At 44.4% G+C, this 15,324-nt stretch overlaps 3 non-coding genes across 3 annotated transcripts; all 3 read left to right on the top strand.

Moving 5' to 3' along the window:
* The first annotated feature begins 8,502 nt into the window (after window positions 1-8,502).
* LOC147712632 (small Cajal body-specific RNA 16) lies at window positions 8,503-8,681 on the top strand. Its single transcript, XR_015296181.1, has one exon.
* Window positions 8,682-9,197: 516 nt separating this feature from the next.
* On the top strand, window positions 9,198-9,376 carry LOC147712631 (small Cajal body-specific RNA 16). The gene has a single exon (XR_015296180.1).
* A 1,377-nt stretch (window positions 9,377-10,753) lies between these two features.
* LOC147712630 (small Cajal body-specific RNA 16) lies at window positions 10,754-10,932 on the top strand. The gene has a single exon (XR_015296178.1).
* Window positions 10,933-15,324: the final 4,392 nt, after the last annotated feature.

Below are 15,324 nucleotides of genomic sequence, written 5' to 3'. Positions count from 1 at the left end.
GGCATAGTGAAGGGAGGAAGCGATCTGGCGGGAGCGGGGGTCAGGTTGGCGGGAGGCGATTTGGGCAGTCTGGGAGGGGTGGGGGGGGGGTCAGCGGGCTGTTGGGTGGACACACCAATTTTGGCTAGGGAGGAAAGGGTTTCGTTCAGGCCTCGGACCAGGGTTTCGAGCTGAGCTTCCAGAAGGGTGAGGAGGTGCGACATGTTGTTTGTGTGAGTGGGAGGAGGAAGGGGGATGGTGCTCTGTGTTGGGGGTGAGTGTGCGCTTGTAGCGATGTTTCTGAAATGGATCGGAGGAGGTAGGGGAATTAACTCTGTGGTTTCAGGTTGAGCTTCACGAAGGCTGGCGTGATGCGTCTGGTTATTCGTGTGGGTGGGAGAGGGAGGGTGTTGTTCTGCGTTGGGGAGGAGTGTGCGAACCAGTCTTGAAGGATGTGGGAGGGCGAGCCGCAAGTAACGTTATTTCTAGTAGGGTTCAGGGGAAATGGTAGAGCTATTTCTAGTTTGGTGATAGGCTGCTCTGTGGGGGGGGGGGGGCACGGAGCCATTGTGAGTGGGAATGTGAATGGGGCTGTACTCTGGTGATCTGCCTATGATATGATTGCTGGGGGTGTGGAGATGGGCGGCTGTTGGAGGTCTCCCTAGCTGGGTATGTGAATGGGGCTCTACTCTGGTGTGCTGACTATGATTGCTGGTGGGGTGGAGTTGGGCGGCTGTTGGAGCTCTCTCTGTTTGGGTGATTGGCTGCACTGTGGGAGTATGAGGGGGCAGGCCATCGGGCCGTTAAGAAGAGAGTGGGGCTCTACTGTGGTGTGCTGAATATGAATGGAGGAGGGTAGAGTTGGGTGGCGGTTGGCACCTTCATTGCAGGGGACGTTTGGTGGTGGTTGTCATTTGGAAGCGGGGGTGGGGCTCGGGGAGGGGGCTCAAGCTGGATCCTGTGACTTGCTAGATATTGTTGATATGGTTACTCACTTTGCATTGTGCAATACCAACGATACTACACATCACTATTCACTGTTTTAAAGTATAAATGCCGGTTTTGGATAACTTGTCCACTTTTTCCATAATTTTGCTTGTCACCTGGAATGTCAGAGGGCTGAATAATGCAAAGAAAGGGAGGATGGTCTTATACTATTTGCAAAGACACGGGATTGACATAGCGTTTCTACAAAAAAAACCACCTCCCCAGGGCCGATATTACATTTGCGACCAGTTGGGGTTCACACAGGTATTTCGCTGGGTACAGCACATACACAAGAGGTACCACAATGTTAATACATAAACGTATACCATTGCAGTTACATGCAGTGCACAACGATAAAGAAGGGTGTTACACAATGGTAACGGACAGCTAATGGGTCTTCGCATTGGTAAATGTATACGCTCCCAACACTGATTACCCAGAGTATTCATGATGTACACTCACATTTTACAGATAGATGGCAAGCTTATTTGCATGGGGGAGACTAACTTGTTAATGGATCCATCACTAGATTGCTCCTCAAGGTCCCCTGACACGAAGCCACATGCACGTATGGCTCTGACAAACATATACGACTCCACTGGGCTGCTTGATGTTTGGCGACACAGACACCCGAACAAGCCTCCTACTCTCATTATGCAGCCCACTATGACACCCGAACTTGATTAGACTTCTGGCTGGTCACCCCTAATTTAGTTACTTGGTACAAAACTATTCAACTCCTTCCCAGAATGTATTAGGATCACTCTCCGGTGGTCTTGGAACTCTGCATTCCTCGTCCCAAGGGCATCAAGAGGCAGTGGAGATTCCATGGACACGCCTTGCTGGATAATTTCTTTTATACGGAGCTCAGAGAGGCTATTGTAGATTACTTTGAAATCAACAAGGGGTCCATTGCCAGTTGGGCTACACTATGGAGGCCTTTACGGCCTACATGCATGGAGTCTGTATTTCTAAACATTCAGGGATTCTGAAAGATCTCAGAGCCACGATAGCTGGCATTGAAAAAAGATTGGACACATTAGACAGGAAACAGATGGTGCGACCTGATAAAATCACGTATAACACATGACTGACCTTAATAACTGACTTTAGTGAGGCTGCAGAGCGGGGAAACTTTTTAATTTTTATTTTAACCAAATATTGTGTTGCCTACCGCTAGGGAGAGGGTGACAGGCCAGGGCAGACATTGGCTCGTCTCTTAAAACCCCTATCAGGCCTGGCTTACATAATAGATTTGTTCTTCAACAGGCCAAGTCCTTACAAGCACCTCGGACATACTTGACAAATTTCTCTCATACTACACCAATCTGTACACATTTCAGGAAGACTAACAGCTCAGACCAAGAGGGATATTTATCAGAGATTGCCTTAGTCTGGCTCAAAAAATTCATGCAAGAGTTCCTCGCAGAACCTTTTTCGGCAGAGATTTCTAGTGCAATAGACGCCATGAATGGATCCACAGCCCCTGGACTAGACAGCTTCACAGGGAATTTCTTTAAGGGATACAAAGATCTGTTAGCCCCACGCTTGTTGGAAGTCTTTAGCAAGGCCTTGGAATGTGGCGAGTTACCACCTCCATTGCGGGAAGTGGTAATCATACTTCTTCCTAAACCTGGAAAGGATCCGATGTCTTGTGGGTCGTATAGACCCCTTTCACTACTGAACCTGGATTATGAAACCTTGGCAAAAATGATATCGAAGTATTTAGCCTTGCTGTTTGATTGGATAATTTCCTCCTGCCCCGCTTTATCCCTCATAGATTGACCGCCCTCAATTTGAGGACTCTATTCACGGTCATACAGAGAATATCACCAGAGGTGCTGGCAGTGGCAATATTACTAGACACTGAAAAGACATTCAATTCGCTGGAGTGGCCTTTCTTTTTGGCAGTGATGTTCAGGATGGGCATGCCAAATGGATTTATCGCCCTCACTGCATTATTATATCGTGGCCCCACAGTCCGACTCAGGCTGAATGGAACAATATTGCGGTCCTTTTGTCTTTTTCGTGGCACCAGGCAGTGGTGTCCGCTCTCCCCGTTGCTTTTCATCTTCACAATGGATCCCCTGGTTAAACACCTTCAAGAGCACCATTTACATAGAGGACTTTAGTTTAGAACGGGCTCTCTACTCATCTGTCCAAAAGCGGATATTACCCTGTATGTGCACTCCCCTGAAGAAAATCTGGACCCTTTCAGGGAGATTATTCGCTTTGGAGGGTATTCCGGCCTGGGGATCAATTGGGGCAAATCAGTCATTTTTGCCATCACTCCATGCACCAACTGGTGCACTGACTCGGCACAATATTGGGGCATCCACATTCACATGGACACAGATCAAATTGTCCGATTGAAGTATGATCCCGCAATACATAACCTTGAATTACAGGTAGACAGATGGCTGTAGCTCCCCCTATCCCTCGCAGGTCGAATGGCATTAATAAAAATGATAGTTCTCCTGAGATTTTTTTTATCTTTTTGACAATATTCCGATCCCACTTCCTAATAGTTTTTCTTACGCTCTGCCCTCACTTGATTCGACTAACATGGGGTGGTAAGAGGCCCAGGGTCAGTTGGGACACCAGGACACTGCCTTATGAAAGAGGGGTTTTTTGGGGTGCCTAATCTTCAAATGTATTTCTCAGTAGCACAGTGCAGCTTTGCTCATGCTTGGTATCATCCAGATGCTGAGGCAGATCTAGTTTTACTTTAGATGCTACTCCCAATATTACCTAGGGGATTCACCAGAGACCCCCGTGACAATCAAACCGTATCATCCACCAGTTGGGCATGGCGGATGCTAGTTCGATTTACTGCTACGACTACACTGTATTCGCCTGATATTAAATAACCCATGGATCCCCATCCAGCAAGAAAATCCAGTGCAACGCACGTTAACTAAATTCTCGATGAGTAAGTTTGGAGACCTTTTTACTGGCGGCCATGTTTTCACAGGGTCCGAGGAGTATAGATTCAGTGAGGCCACTTTCATGGACCATTTCATTTTAAACCGGGTCCAGTCCGCACTCAGAGCTACTATTGCTGAGTTTACCCTTGAGCCAGCTGGCTTCGGACCATTGACCAATGTGATTACCACCCCTGGAGGCGAACGGTTGGTCTGTAAACTGTACAGAGCATATATGGTTATAGTCCCTAGCAAAGATGATTCATGAGGTGTGGGAGCGGGATTTGGGGCATCCCGCATTGGGAGTTTTGCTGCGAACAAATCAAAGAAATCTCCTTAAACAGTCAACACAGGTTATTGCATTTTAAATTCCTATGTAGAGTTTACATGTCTCCTGAAAGAATACACAAACTTTGACCCAGGTAGACCGCATTCATGCAAAAAAATGAGGGGCACTGCATGCTGATTTTGCACATCTTGTCTGGAACTGCGATACGATTTGGGGCTTACTGGCGTTCAGTTTGCAATGAACTAATTAAGATGATAGAGATGGAGGTAATACCTACCCCTGACTCCACTCTCCTGGGATGTGTGTTGGATTTCCCCAAGAGTGTTCGTAAATTCACTGCCATGGCCTTTTTGCTTGCAAAGAGAGATAGCTATTAAATGGGGCTGTAAAACTTTGCCTACATCAAAAACCTGGATCCAGAGTTTGACCTATTGCAAAACAAATAGTGACATGTATGCAGAACACCAACCATTGGCATATCGCCAAAAGACACATGGGTGCACTTCAAGGCCAATTTGAACAAATTGAACACCTCCCCGGCCCGGCAACAGTTAGAGGATGTTGTCCCCACCGTGGTGGGGTAGTGTGCACCATAGAGGGTAAAGCAATTTGGTGTATTTACTGTTACTTATATTTTATTGTATTGGAGGGTAGTGAATTTTCCCAACATTAAGCAGGGTAAATAGGGGAAGTCCAGAAGCTTGCAGGATTACATCAAAAGGTGTCTTGTTGTCAGAGATAAACCAGATGGTCAGTGAACAAGGATTAAGGTACATATATTTTACTGTTCGTTGTAGTGCACTAAAGACATTTATGTATGCAGTGAGTAACAAAAGTGGACTGTACTGTATTATGGAAATGGAAAAAAAAAGTTTTTTTAAAAAGCCATCTGACCTAGAATGGCCATCTCTGAGAAAAGCATGCAGCTTCTGATTTTTCATAGAAACAGACAAAAGCAGGGACAACATATTGAGACCGGTGCAGTTGCATCATAGGCTGTTTATGACCTATCCTTTTGCCAGGCAACAACCAGACAAAAGATTTCCCATGGTTGGCCCGTTGTCCAAAATAGTGAAGATCCCATATGGGGATAATAGAACTACTTGGAATTAGGATATTTCTCCGCATACATCTGGCCCGGAGAGGAATTGCATATCACAATGTGGTACTAGGTACATGGATATACCAACCCCAATGAAGTCCTTTTGGACGAAATGCGTTGGCTAGGCTGAATTGCTTTTTGATGAAGGAATCAATAAAATTGGATATCTGTTTGAACTTTCATTACTCAAATAAGAAACACATTGTGATTCTCAGTACTCCTTTTCCATTTTGTGTTGAAAAGTTTGGCTACAGTGTGATTCCCAAGCAGTGGTGTCACTAAACGTGGTGCACAACAGGTTGAATTTATAAAAGTGAGGAAAAATATATACACTAGTGCGATCCTAGACTGCCTATACTGCGTCTGTGGTGGCTTTCCTTTCAAAAAGGGCTTCAAGCCATCTGTAGTAGCTGTGGTGGGTTATTTGTTGCCATGGCAACAGTGTACCGCTACGTGCCAACAGCCTGTACTTTTGCCTGGCAACAAAATGCATTATGATGCAACTGCACCTCTCAGCTACGTGCAGTCCCCAAAAGAATAAAACCAAGATGCCCGGCGCAGAATGATTGCGCGTTCCAAAGGAGCGGCAGGCATCTGAAATGCTAATCTGGATGTGGCGCTAGAGCAACGGACCTTGCCACTGGCTGTAGAGAGGGTCAAGTATCGGCAGGAGGCTCTTCATAAAGCACTCAAATACCTTGGTGTGGAGCTCTCAATATTATAATGTTTATCTACTAAAAGCACATTAAAGTACAAAATATGTTAACCTGGATGAGGGGGCATAGTATCCCTTGTTGTGTGGACGCTTGGAGATTTAAAAATGAAAATGCTTTCAGCTAAGCACAGAATCACATCTGATTAATCATGGTTGTTTCATCGCCCCTTAAATCCAATGATAAACAAAATCCCAAGGCAATCGGAAAAAAAAAGTGGTCAGTCAAAAGCATTAATACACACAGGAGAAAGAAGACATATGAAAGGGCCAGTCGCCATGGGCAGGAACGAAAACACAAAAGACGGGACAAATGGAACGGATTTAACACCAAAAAGAGCTAGATTTAAAAGGCACAAATGAAAAGTGAGGAGTGTGCCGAAAGCCCATACAGTAGATACAGCATGTCTCAAAGAGACAGCGCTCATGCTGCCTAGGGGAGACCTAAAAACATAACTAGTCCAGTGATGTCCCAATATTGTGCACTTGTAAGCCAATTCAAGACACCAAGGAGACAAACGAAATTACTCCTATTTAAAAAATACCATTTAAAGCAAATCTTTTTTAAGTAGCTGTGCCTAAAATTTGGCAAGGACTAGCCACACCACAGAGAAATGTTGAACACACATAGTAGACTACATTATTCTCAGTGCAGGCTTCAGCAGAGATGGCTTGCCAGCAAAGCGAAAGAGATTATGTCCTTTAACACTACTGCCAATCAAGTGCTTCACCATTAATTGCACTGGTCTAGAAACATGATACAATGTAGTCGCTGTCAGTGGTTTAATCTGGTGTTCTCTAATATTAGCATCAAAACAGACAGTAAAAGTAAGTGATAAGCAAATGGGGTGTAGTTGCAAAATCCAAAGCTCCTGCCGGTTATGTCCGAATAGAAGACAAAATCTGTAAAGGCCCTGTAGCTTTTTTTTATGGCCACAGAAAGCAAAATCTAGCATGGAAGTGCAACACGTTTCGTCGTATGTGTACTTTTGCCAATTGATGCATCCTACTTTAGGTCAAGCAAAAATATCTGCACAGTTTAGTCTGGGGATGAAATGGTCCAATGGGATGAAATGGGATACAAAGGACTCTTTTGGTAACGGTGTGTATCTCATGCTATTTGTGAGCTGAAGACTCTTGAGAACCTTTAGAAAGTGCAAAAAGAAACAAATGATTGACGGAATGCAATGCAAACATTCCCCCCCCCTCCCCCAGTCACAAGGATCTGGGTTTAATCCATTGCTCATGCCAGGCCCAGATCTCTGTACTAGGGTGAATGTATGACATTGTTCTGCATTCTGTCCATCAATTGTTCTTTTTGCATTAATCCTTAGAAAGTGCCATCACAACAAGTTCCCTGAGGGATTTCCTTTAGCGGTTTACAGAGTTTTTCTCAGCCTGGTCAAGTAGTAAAACGAGTGCCCCAAATAGGGAGACTACCTCAATGTGTCATCATTCACATCATTTGGAGTCCTTGATTTAATGTGACAACCTAATGCAATTAAGGTACTACTTTGCTTCAAATTACTTAGACTAACATTCCTGAACTCAAGTGTTTTAAGATTAATAATTCCAGTCAGGTCTGGAAAAACGGCAAAGACATCATTTTCTATACGTAATCAGCAGTGCTGCCCCGCTTTCGCTTTTACTTTTTAGATCTCTGCCTGCGTAGGCTGCGCTTGCACAGTCTCGCCGGCAAGATCTTATGTTTTTCAGAGTGGGGCTTAAACCCACCCCTCTTCTCCATTGGCAGACTTCCTAAACGGAGGCCAGACATTGGAGGAGAGGGGCATCTGTCCATTTAAGCCGCGTCTTTTTGGGATTCAGGGGTGTGTTTTTTAGTTTCTTTCTCTCCTCTTCCCATTAGCTGGAATTTTCCCATTGGCTGGAATGTAAAATTCCAGCCAATGGGAAGAGGAGAGAAAGAAAAACACGCCCCAAATCCATTAATGGCTGGGAATTTCTCCAAATGTAAATGTAAATGTATAGGCATTTATATATAGCGCACTACATACCCGTAGGGTCCCAAGGCGCTTCGACCGCTGCGAAACCCTTCCTGGCTTCCCTGAGAGATGGTCCCTTAATGGGTATCTCCAGGGTGAGACCAGGCATCCCCGGCGGTCTGGTGGGGCCGTTAGTGAAGATGAGGCAAGCTAATGCCCAGAGTTGCCGAGTGTGATCGCTGATCAGAGTGGGCACCGAGGCGAGAGAATTATCGAGTCCGCTGACCCTGGTCCAGAAACCTGCCGCGCCGGGAATTGAACCCTGGTCCCGGGCCATCCTCTGCTCTCGGGTCTGCCGCCTCTAACCAGTGAGCCACACTACTTCACCGTCGTTATGATTTATGTTCATTCAAAAATCGGAAATAATCCCTTTTCTGAAATGTAGTGGCCTAGTTATTGCCATAAAAGCAGCTGCTACATTCCTGAGGTGCTCAAGTGTAAACTGCTTTACTGCCTGTTCTTGCATGTGTGTGTGGATATTTCATTTCACTCTGGTGATGGAGCACATGGTCAAGGAGGATGGCTCTTGTGTGGTGGACCCCTGCCTGGGCTCAGTTCGATACCAAGGCAGCCAGTCCAGGACCTAGAGAAACCAAAGGGCTACCTCCTCAGAGGGTCTCGCGCAGTAACCGGTGTGAACATCTTAGCAGCAGTTTGGTGATCATGTATGATACTGCAAACATGCGTTTAGGTGAACTACCCTAGGACTAAAATTTGTATATTTAGCCTGGTTTAGTAGCTCAGCTGATGACCTGGAAAAAGATATACAAGGCATTTCTGCATGATCTCAGAGAAACATGGTGGTGCTGCTTGGTTTGGAACTTCTGCTCTCGACCAATCATGATAAAACCTGTCTGTACTCGAAATCCGTACATAGCGACGCAGTTCTCGTTTGACCTCACGCCGAGTCAGCTAAATTTACTTAGTATGACTATTAGCGCTTTCAGGGAACTTCCTGATATATGACATTTCAATGCCTAATGTGTGACACTTTGAGTGACCCTTTATAGCGAGAAGAATAAAGTCGTTATGATTTATGTTCATTCAAAAATCGGAAATAATCCCTTTTCTGAAATGTAGTGGCCTAGTTATTGCCATAAAAGCAGCTGCTACATTCCTGAGGTGCTCAAGTGTAAACTGCTTTACTGCCTGTTCTTGCATGTGTGTGTGGATATTTCATTTCACTCTGGTGATGGAGCACATGGTCAAGGAGGATGGCTCTTGTGTGGTGGACCCCTGCCTGGGCTCAGTTCGATACCAAGGCAGCCAGTCCAGGACCTAGAGAAACCAAAGGGCTACCTCCTCAGAGGGTCTCGCGCAGTAACCGGTGTGAACATCTTAGCAGCAGTTTGGTGATCATGTATGATACTGCAAACATGCGTTTAGGTGAACTACCCTAGGACTAAAATTTGTATATTTAGCCTGGTTTAGTAGCTCAGCTGATGACCTGGAAAAAGATATACAAGGCATTTCTGCATGATCTCAGAGAAACATGGTGGTGCTGCTTGGTTTCCTGTCCGCCTCTCAGCCACTGCTGTCCACCCTGGAGCATATCCGAAAACCAGAAGAGTCGGCATGGCTCGGTGACAGCAGTGCGGTCACACTGCGGAAGCCGGCGCGGCTCTAATCAACCCGGCGGCAGTGACTCGGCAGGATTTCACACGGGTACAAGCAGACGTCTTGTTTTACCTGTTACAGTGAGCAAAGCCCAGGAGCATTAATCCTTTTCCCCAGCGTGCACTATGGCTCTCCCCTTCATATAAACGCAGAATTTGTTATTGGAACTGCGCAGGCACGATGTAACAAGCTTCCCAATTACAAGGGACGACGTGTAACGAGTACAGTGAACTGCGCAGTAGCCAGGACACCAGAAAAGATCGGGGTTGTGTAGCATTGCACTTCCGGTGTGGTCCAGGTTAGATCTTCTGTTTGTAAATTCCTAATTGTAAGCGGAGCGCAGTACAGAAGCGGGAGTGTGGGGCAAGAAAACCGTATGATGAAAGGTGTGTGGCGCGCACATGCGTAATAAATATTAGCTTGTCCCTCTTTAAAAGCTAAACCTTAGTAAACTGCTGTTTTTGTTGCGAGACCAACCTCCTCTGGGGTGAAGCGTTTTTCCACGAACCACAATGCCCCCAATATTGCACCCCTGCGTAAAAGCAGATAAAAAGCATTTATCCTGCACACAAATGTTCCTCGTAAGAGAGAGAGGGCTTCCAGTGGAAGCAATGACCCGGCCGTCTGGAAACAAAGCGACTGAAAAGAACCAGAGTCACCAGGACCCAAAGCCCCTCTAAACAGCTAGCGCCTAAATACGTGTATCCTCCACATAGGAATCACTCGGAAGAGAAAGTTTCCCCGAAAACTAAGTTTGGAACTTCTGCTCTCGACCAATCATGATAAAACCTGTCTGTACTCGAAATACGTACATAGCGACGCAGTTCTCGTTTGACCTCACGCCGAGTCAGCTAAATTTACTTAGTATGACTATTAGCGCTTTCAGGGAACTTCCTGATATATGACATTTCAATGCCTAATGTGTGACACTTTGAGTGACCCTTTATAGCGAGAAGAATAAAGTCGTTATGATTTATGTTCATTCAAAAATCGGAAATAATCCCTTTTCTGAAATGTAGTGGCCTAGTTATTGCCATAAAAGCAGCTGCTACATTCCTGAGGTGCTCAAGTGTAAACTGCTTTACTGCCTGTTCTTGCATGTGTGTGTGGATATTTCATTTCACTCTGGTGATGGAGCACATGGTCAAGGAGGATGGCTCTTGTGTGGTGGACCCCTGCCTGGGCTCAGTTCGATACCAAGGCAGCCAGTCCAGGACCTAGAGAAACCAAAGGGCTACCTCCTCAGAGGGTCTCGCGCAGTAACCGGTGTGAACATCTTAGCAGCAGTTTGGTGATCATGTATGATACTGCAAACATGCGTTTAGGTGAACTACCCTAGGACTAAAATTTGTATATTTAGCCTGGTTTAGTAGCTCAGCTGATGACCTGGAAAAAGATACATAGTTCCTTGCTTGCACTTCCAAAATGACAGTTGGTATAGGGAATACTGTTGAAGTATGGTTAAACTAATTATCTCAATCGGGTTTTGTGAACTTGAATGCTTAGGCAGTTTGTCTTTACGAAATCTGTTCAACTTGTTTCATCTGTTATGTTTGCAATTTCATTTTTGTTTGCTTAACTGAGACTGTCTTCTTAGCTGTCCCTGTTAAAACTGAGGCAAAGTCTAAGGCAGTAGCTGCCCCCGATGTGCGTGCGCTCTGTGTGTGTGTGTTGCTCGCTCTGTGTGGCTCTGGGTGTGTAGCTCGGTATGTGTGTGTGGGTGCAAATGCAATAGGTCTCGCGTTTGCGAGAGATTAAACTATTGGCATTGTAAATGACAATGCCATTTATTTATGTTTTAAAAACAAAAATAATGTCATGAGCAATGCCAATAGCTCTAACTTAAACAAAGACGAGACCATTGCATTGTAATTGCTTGTTACAAGCTATTAATGGATCATGTCTTGTCTACTGTAATGCCTTGTATTATGGACTACCTGCATATTGTACAAGATAATGGTTTATTCAGACTTTATGGAGCAAGGATCCAGATCTCAGAATATTTGCGAAAGCACCAATTCCTCCTGATGGCAGAGATTTACCTTTGTGCAAATGCAACAAAGTCATGAATGGATTTGGCCCTAGTTTTCTGACAGAACCTCATAAACATAGAAGGAGTCTTCACTTTGTTTCTGCCAAGTTTCTATTGCCTGCCCCCCCTCTCACCCAAATCAGAAAATACAGACCAGGAAGATTTTGCTCTTGCCTGTATGTACTACATTGACTGAAGAGCCTTCCACTTTTTTCTTTTTACAAAGACGGCAAAAGTGATAGGAGCTTTGCATAATATCACACACTATCAAAATCCTTCCCTTAATAAAAAGGTAAGACTTCAGTTCTCAAGCTGGACTTGCGCAACATATTCCTATGAGGTACAGCTTCCAGAGGAACATCTACTTTGGAAGGTGGTTCCAAGTGTGCCTCAGGCTCGGTTTCAAGTTCTGGAAGATGAGCAAACTCTGCAGTTTCATCTCTATACACAGATCAAATAGTAGTAAGTAGAACAAACACTAAATTAGTTCCCTGGGAACATAAAATACACTGCTAGTAGTGCTACGGATACCCAAAAGTAGATAATAAAATCGGATGATCAAACTGAAACTAGTGATATGTACCAGCAAACTCGATGGAGATTCATAGAGCTAGAGAACATTTTATTCAGGGGCAGGAGATGGTCCTCCTCCAACAAGGAAATAAAGATATTAAACATTGCTGGGCTCAAGGTGGCTAAGAAATGGAGATTGAGGAATTCACAGGCTTTGGTCAGCAGATGTGACAACCACCAATGAGAAGACTTAGCGCACTCCTCCAGTGAACCCCTACAGAGACCCACAAGTGAGGTGGGGGAGAGGGGGATAATCCTCAAAGAAGTTAGTGCAGGATGGGAACATTATCGCCAATGCAGACATTAGATATGTGATGCACACACTGCTTGCTGACATACTATATACTAATTAGCTACTTACATGTCACATTTAGTTTAGCATTTCTGGTTTGACAGCGAGCATCCGCTTTGATCCAAAACTGGAGAAGCTGCTCAAATAGTTCAAGAACTGTACTATGACTTAAGTCTGCAGGTGCTGTGTAGCATCACCTGTACTATAAATCTACACCAGCAATCCAGAGAGAACAAAAACAACTTGGCATGTCAAGTACAATTTACCAAGACACCACAGTAATGTTAAGTATCAACAGTGCATCCAGGGAAACTTTTGAGACAAATGAAGGGCCAGAGGCAAGGGACTGTGGGCGGAGACTCCTCTACAGTTAGTCAAGGCACTACCTCCATGATCACACAACACCCCCATGGGGATGATTGAAGAGGGAATGAACTTCAGATTACTGGTTACTCAGTAGAGTTACTCTATTGAGTTCAAACGGTTACCACTAAACTATCCGTCAAATATACTGAATCAATCAGGAACATCTCCCTCTTCTAGAAGAGGTGCATTATTATTTAGTAGCCAAAAGGCACAATAAAAGAGACACTTCTGCAATGGGAATTCATTTCCAAGAAATAAAGCACACTGAGGCAACTCGTAGATATAAGATTATGGAAGTGATGTGCAGGATAATACTTTGAGATGACACTGGGAGAACCACCAGCCCCCAAACAAAAGGTCAACAATGAGTCATTTATGATTCGAAACTCTCCTTTGAAGACCAAATTAGGAAAATAGCAGGAAAGTGTTTAGGCACCCTGAAGACATGGAGGAAAATTCTTGACCTAATTCCAACGAGAAAAAACCATAGTTCATGCACTCATTACTTCCCAACTAGAGTATGGGAATGAGCTTTATCAAGGTGCATCTAAAGGGAATCTCCAAACGTTGCAAAAAGTCCAAAATGCGGCAGCAAGAATGATTCTAATTCACCCCAAAAAAGAATCAGCGTCAGGCCCTCTTGACCAGCTACACTGGGTTCCAGTGTCTAAAAAAGAATTGGTTACAAAGCTCTATGCATATGTCGTCGCATACTAAATAAACAGGGCTTCAGCCATCTTCACTCTCTGGTCCAATTTTACACACCTAACTGGGACCTCAGATGCGAAACTGGCAACTATTCCCAAGAACATTAAAGCAAGAAAGGGAGCAAGATCTTTTGCTTATGTAGATGCTAAATTATGGAACTCTTCCACGTACCCTCCAAGACTCCCCCTCTGAAACGGACTTTACGAAGAAATTGAAAACCTGGATGTTCAGTAACCATATTTAATTCTAATCACCTCCCGATATCTTTTGCCCAGATTCCTCCTTTCAGTGATCTTTCGTCCAGCGCAGGGACACACTGACTAGGTGTAACCAAGCGCTTTACAAATGTACATAAGAGGAATGCATGACAACTTTAGACTTCCAAGAGATTCCGAAGCAAAACAAGTACTATTGACCAAGTATTCAGGCTATGCTGCTTGTATTGGAAGTATGTCATCATGCGCAAAGGTCACTTGTATGTGACCTTTGTCGACCTACGAGCAGCATTCGATCTCATCCCACGAGATCTACTTTGGGAAACCCTGAATAGGCAAGGGCTGCCTGGCGATTTATTAAAACTAGTAATAGGATTGCATCGGGAGAACTACGCTAAGGTCAGATGGGGCCCAAACGGGGAACTCACACACCCAATCCCAATAAAAAGGGAGTGCGGCAGGGCTGCGTCTTGGCCCCCACCCTATTCTCCCTCTATGTAAACGACATTGCAACCTACATGGAAGATTGCGATAATGATTCTCCTCGACTGGGAGGGGAACTCGTTGCGTCCCTCCTCTTCGCGGATGACACAATCCTAATATCGCAAACGCCACATGGCCTACAGATCCTATTAGACAGGTTCCAACAGTACTGTATCCATAAAGGATTAGAAATCAACATAAAAAAACAAAATATATGGCGTTGAACCCGCACAAAACTTTTAAAAAGAATTTAATGTTGAATGGGCAAAGATTAGACTACGAGCACAGTTTTACCTACCTGGGGGTACTGATGGACTCCGCAATGGGTTGGGGCCCACAATTGGAAAAATCTAAATTGGTGTTCAGACAAAATTGCTTCCCAATCACACAGAGATATAACAAAAGTGTAAACAAAGCAGTTACTCCCGCGATAGAGCTTTTTAGATATAAGGTACAATCCGCCTCCCTGTATGGGGCAGAAATCTGGGGTCCAATATGTAAAAAATCTTTTGAAGTATTGGAAAACAAATTTGTCAGGGGACTATTAAAAATTCCAATTAACACCCCCCTGATACCCCTATATTTAGATCTTAACATCAAACACACAGACCAGCATGCTATATTGAGACCATTGCTGATGTGGATCAGATTATGGACAACCATAGAACTAGCTGACTACAGAAATGGTCTGAAGGAAGTTTTAGAGTTGGATAGAGATAATAAGATTTTTTGGTTTAAGCATGCGAAAAACTGGCTTACCAAGCTCGGATTATCACACTTTTGGAACGAGCCGGAATCCCTAAACCTAAACTCCAAGAAAATTGTTAAACTAAGCTTCTGGTCATATGTGAACTATGATTCTGTGTATTCGAGAACCCATGGCCCCCTTACTGAAAAATTTCTACTGGCAAAAAATGAGGTTCTATTCGAACAATTTCTAGATGAAATTCAACCCCCACTGGCAAAATCCCTATATCTAAAATTTAGGTACGGAACGTTGAGGATAAAAGTAACTGAGAAAAGATGGGGGAAGTCTGATAAA

Source organism: Lissotriton vulgaris, chromosome 5, assembly GCF_964263255.1.
Source record: "Lissotriton vulgaris chromosome 5, aLisVul1.2, whole genome shotgun sequence".
In the NCBI taxonomy this organism is placed as follows: Eukaryota; Metazoa; Chordata; class Amphibia; order Caudata; family Salamandridae; genus Lissotriton; species Lissotriton vulgaris.
Note: the sequence above shows the minus strand (reverse complement) of the source record. Positions and strands in the feature narration are given on the sequence as shown.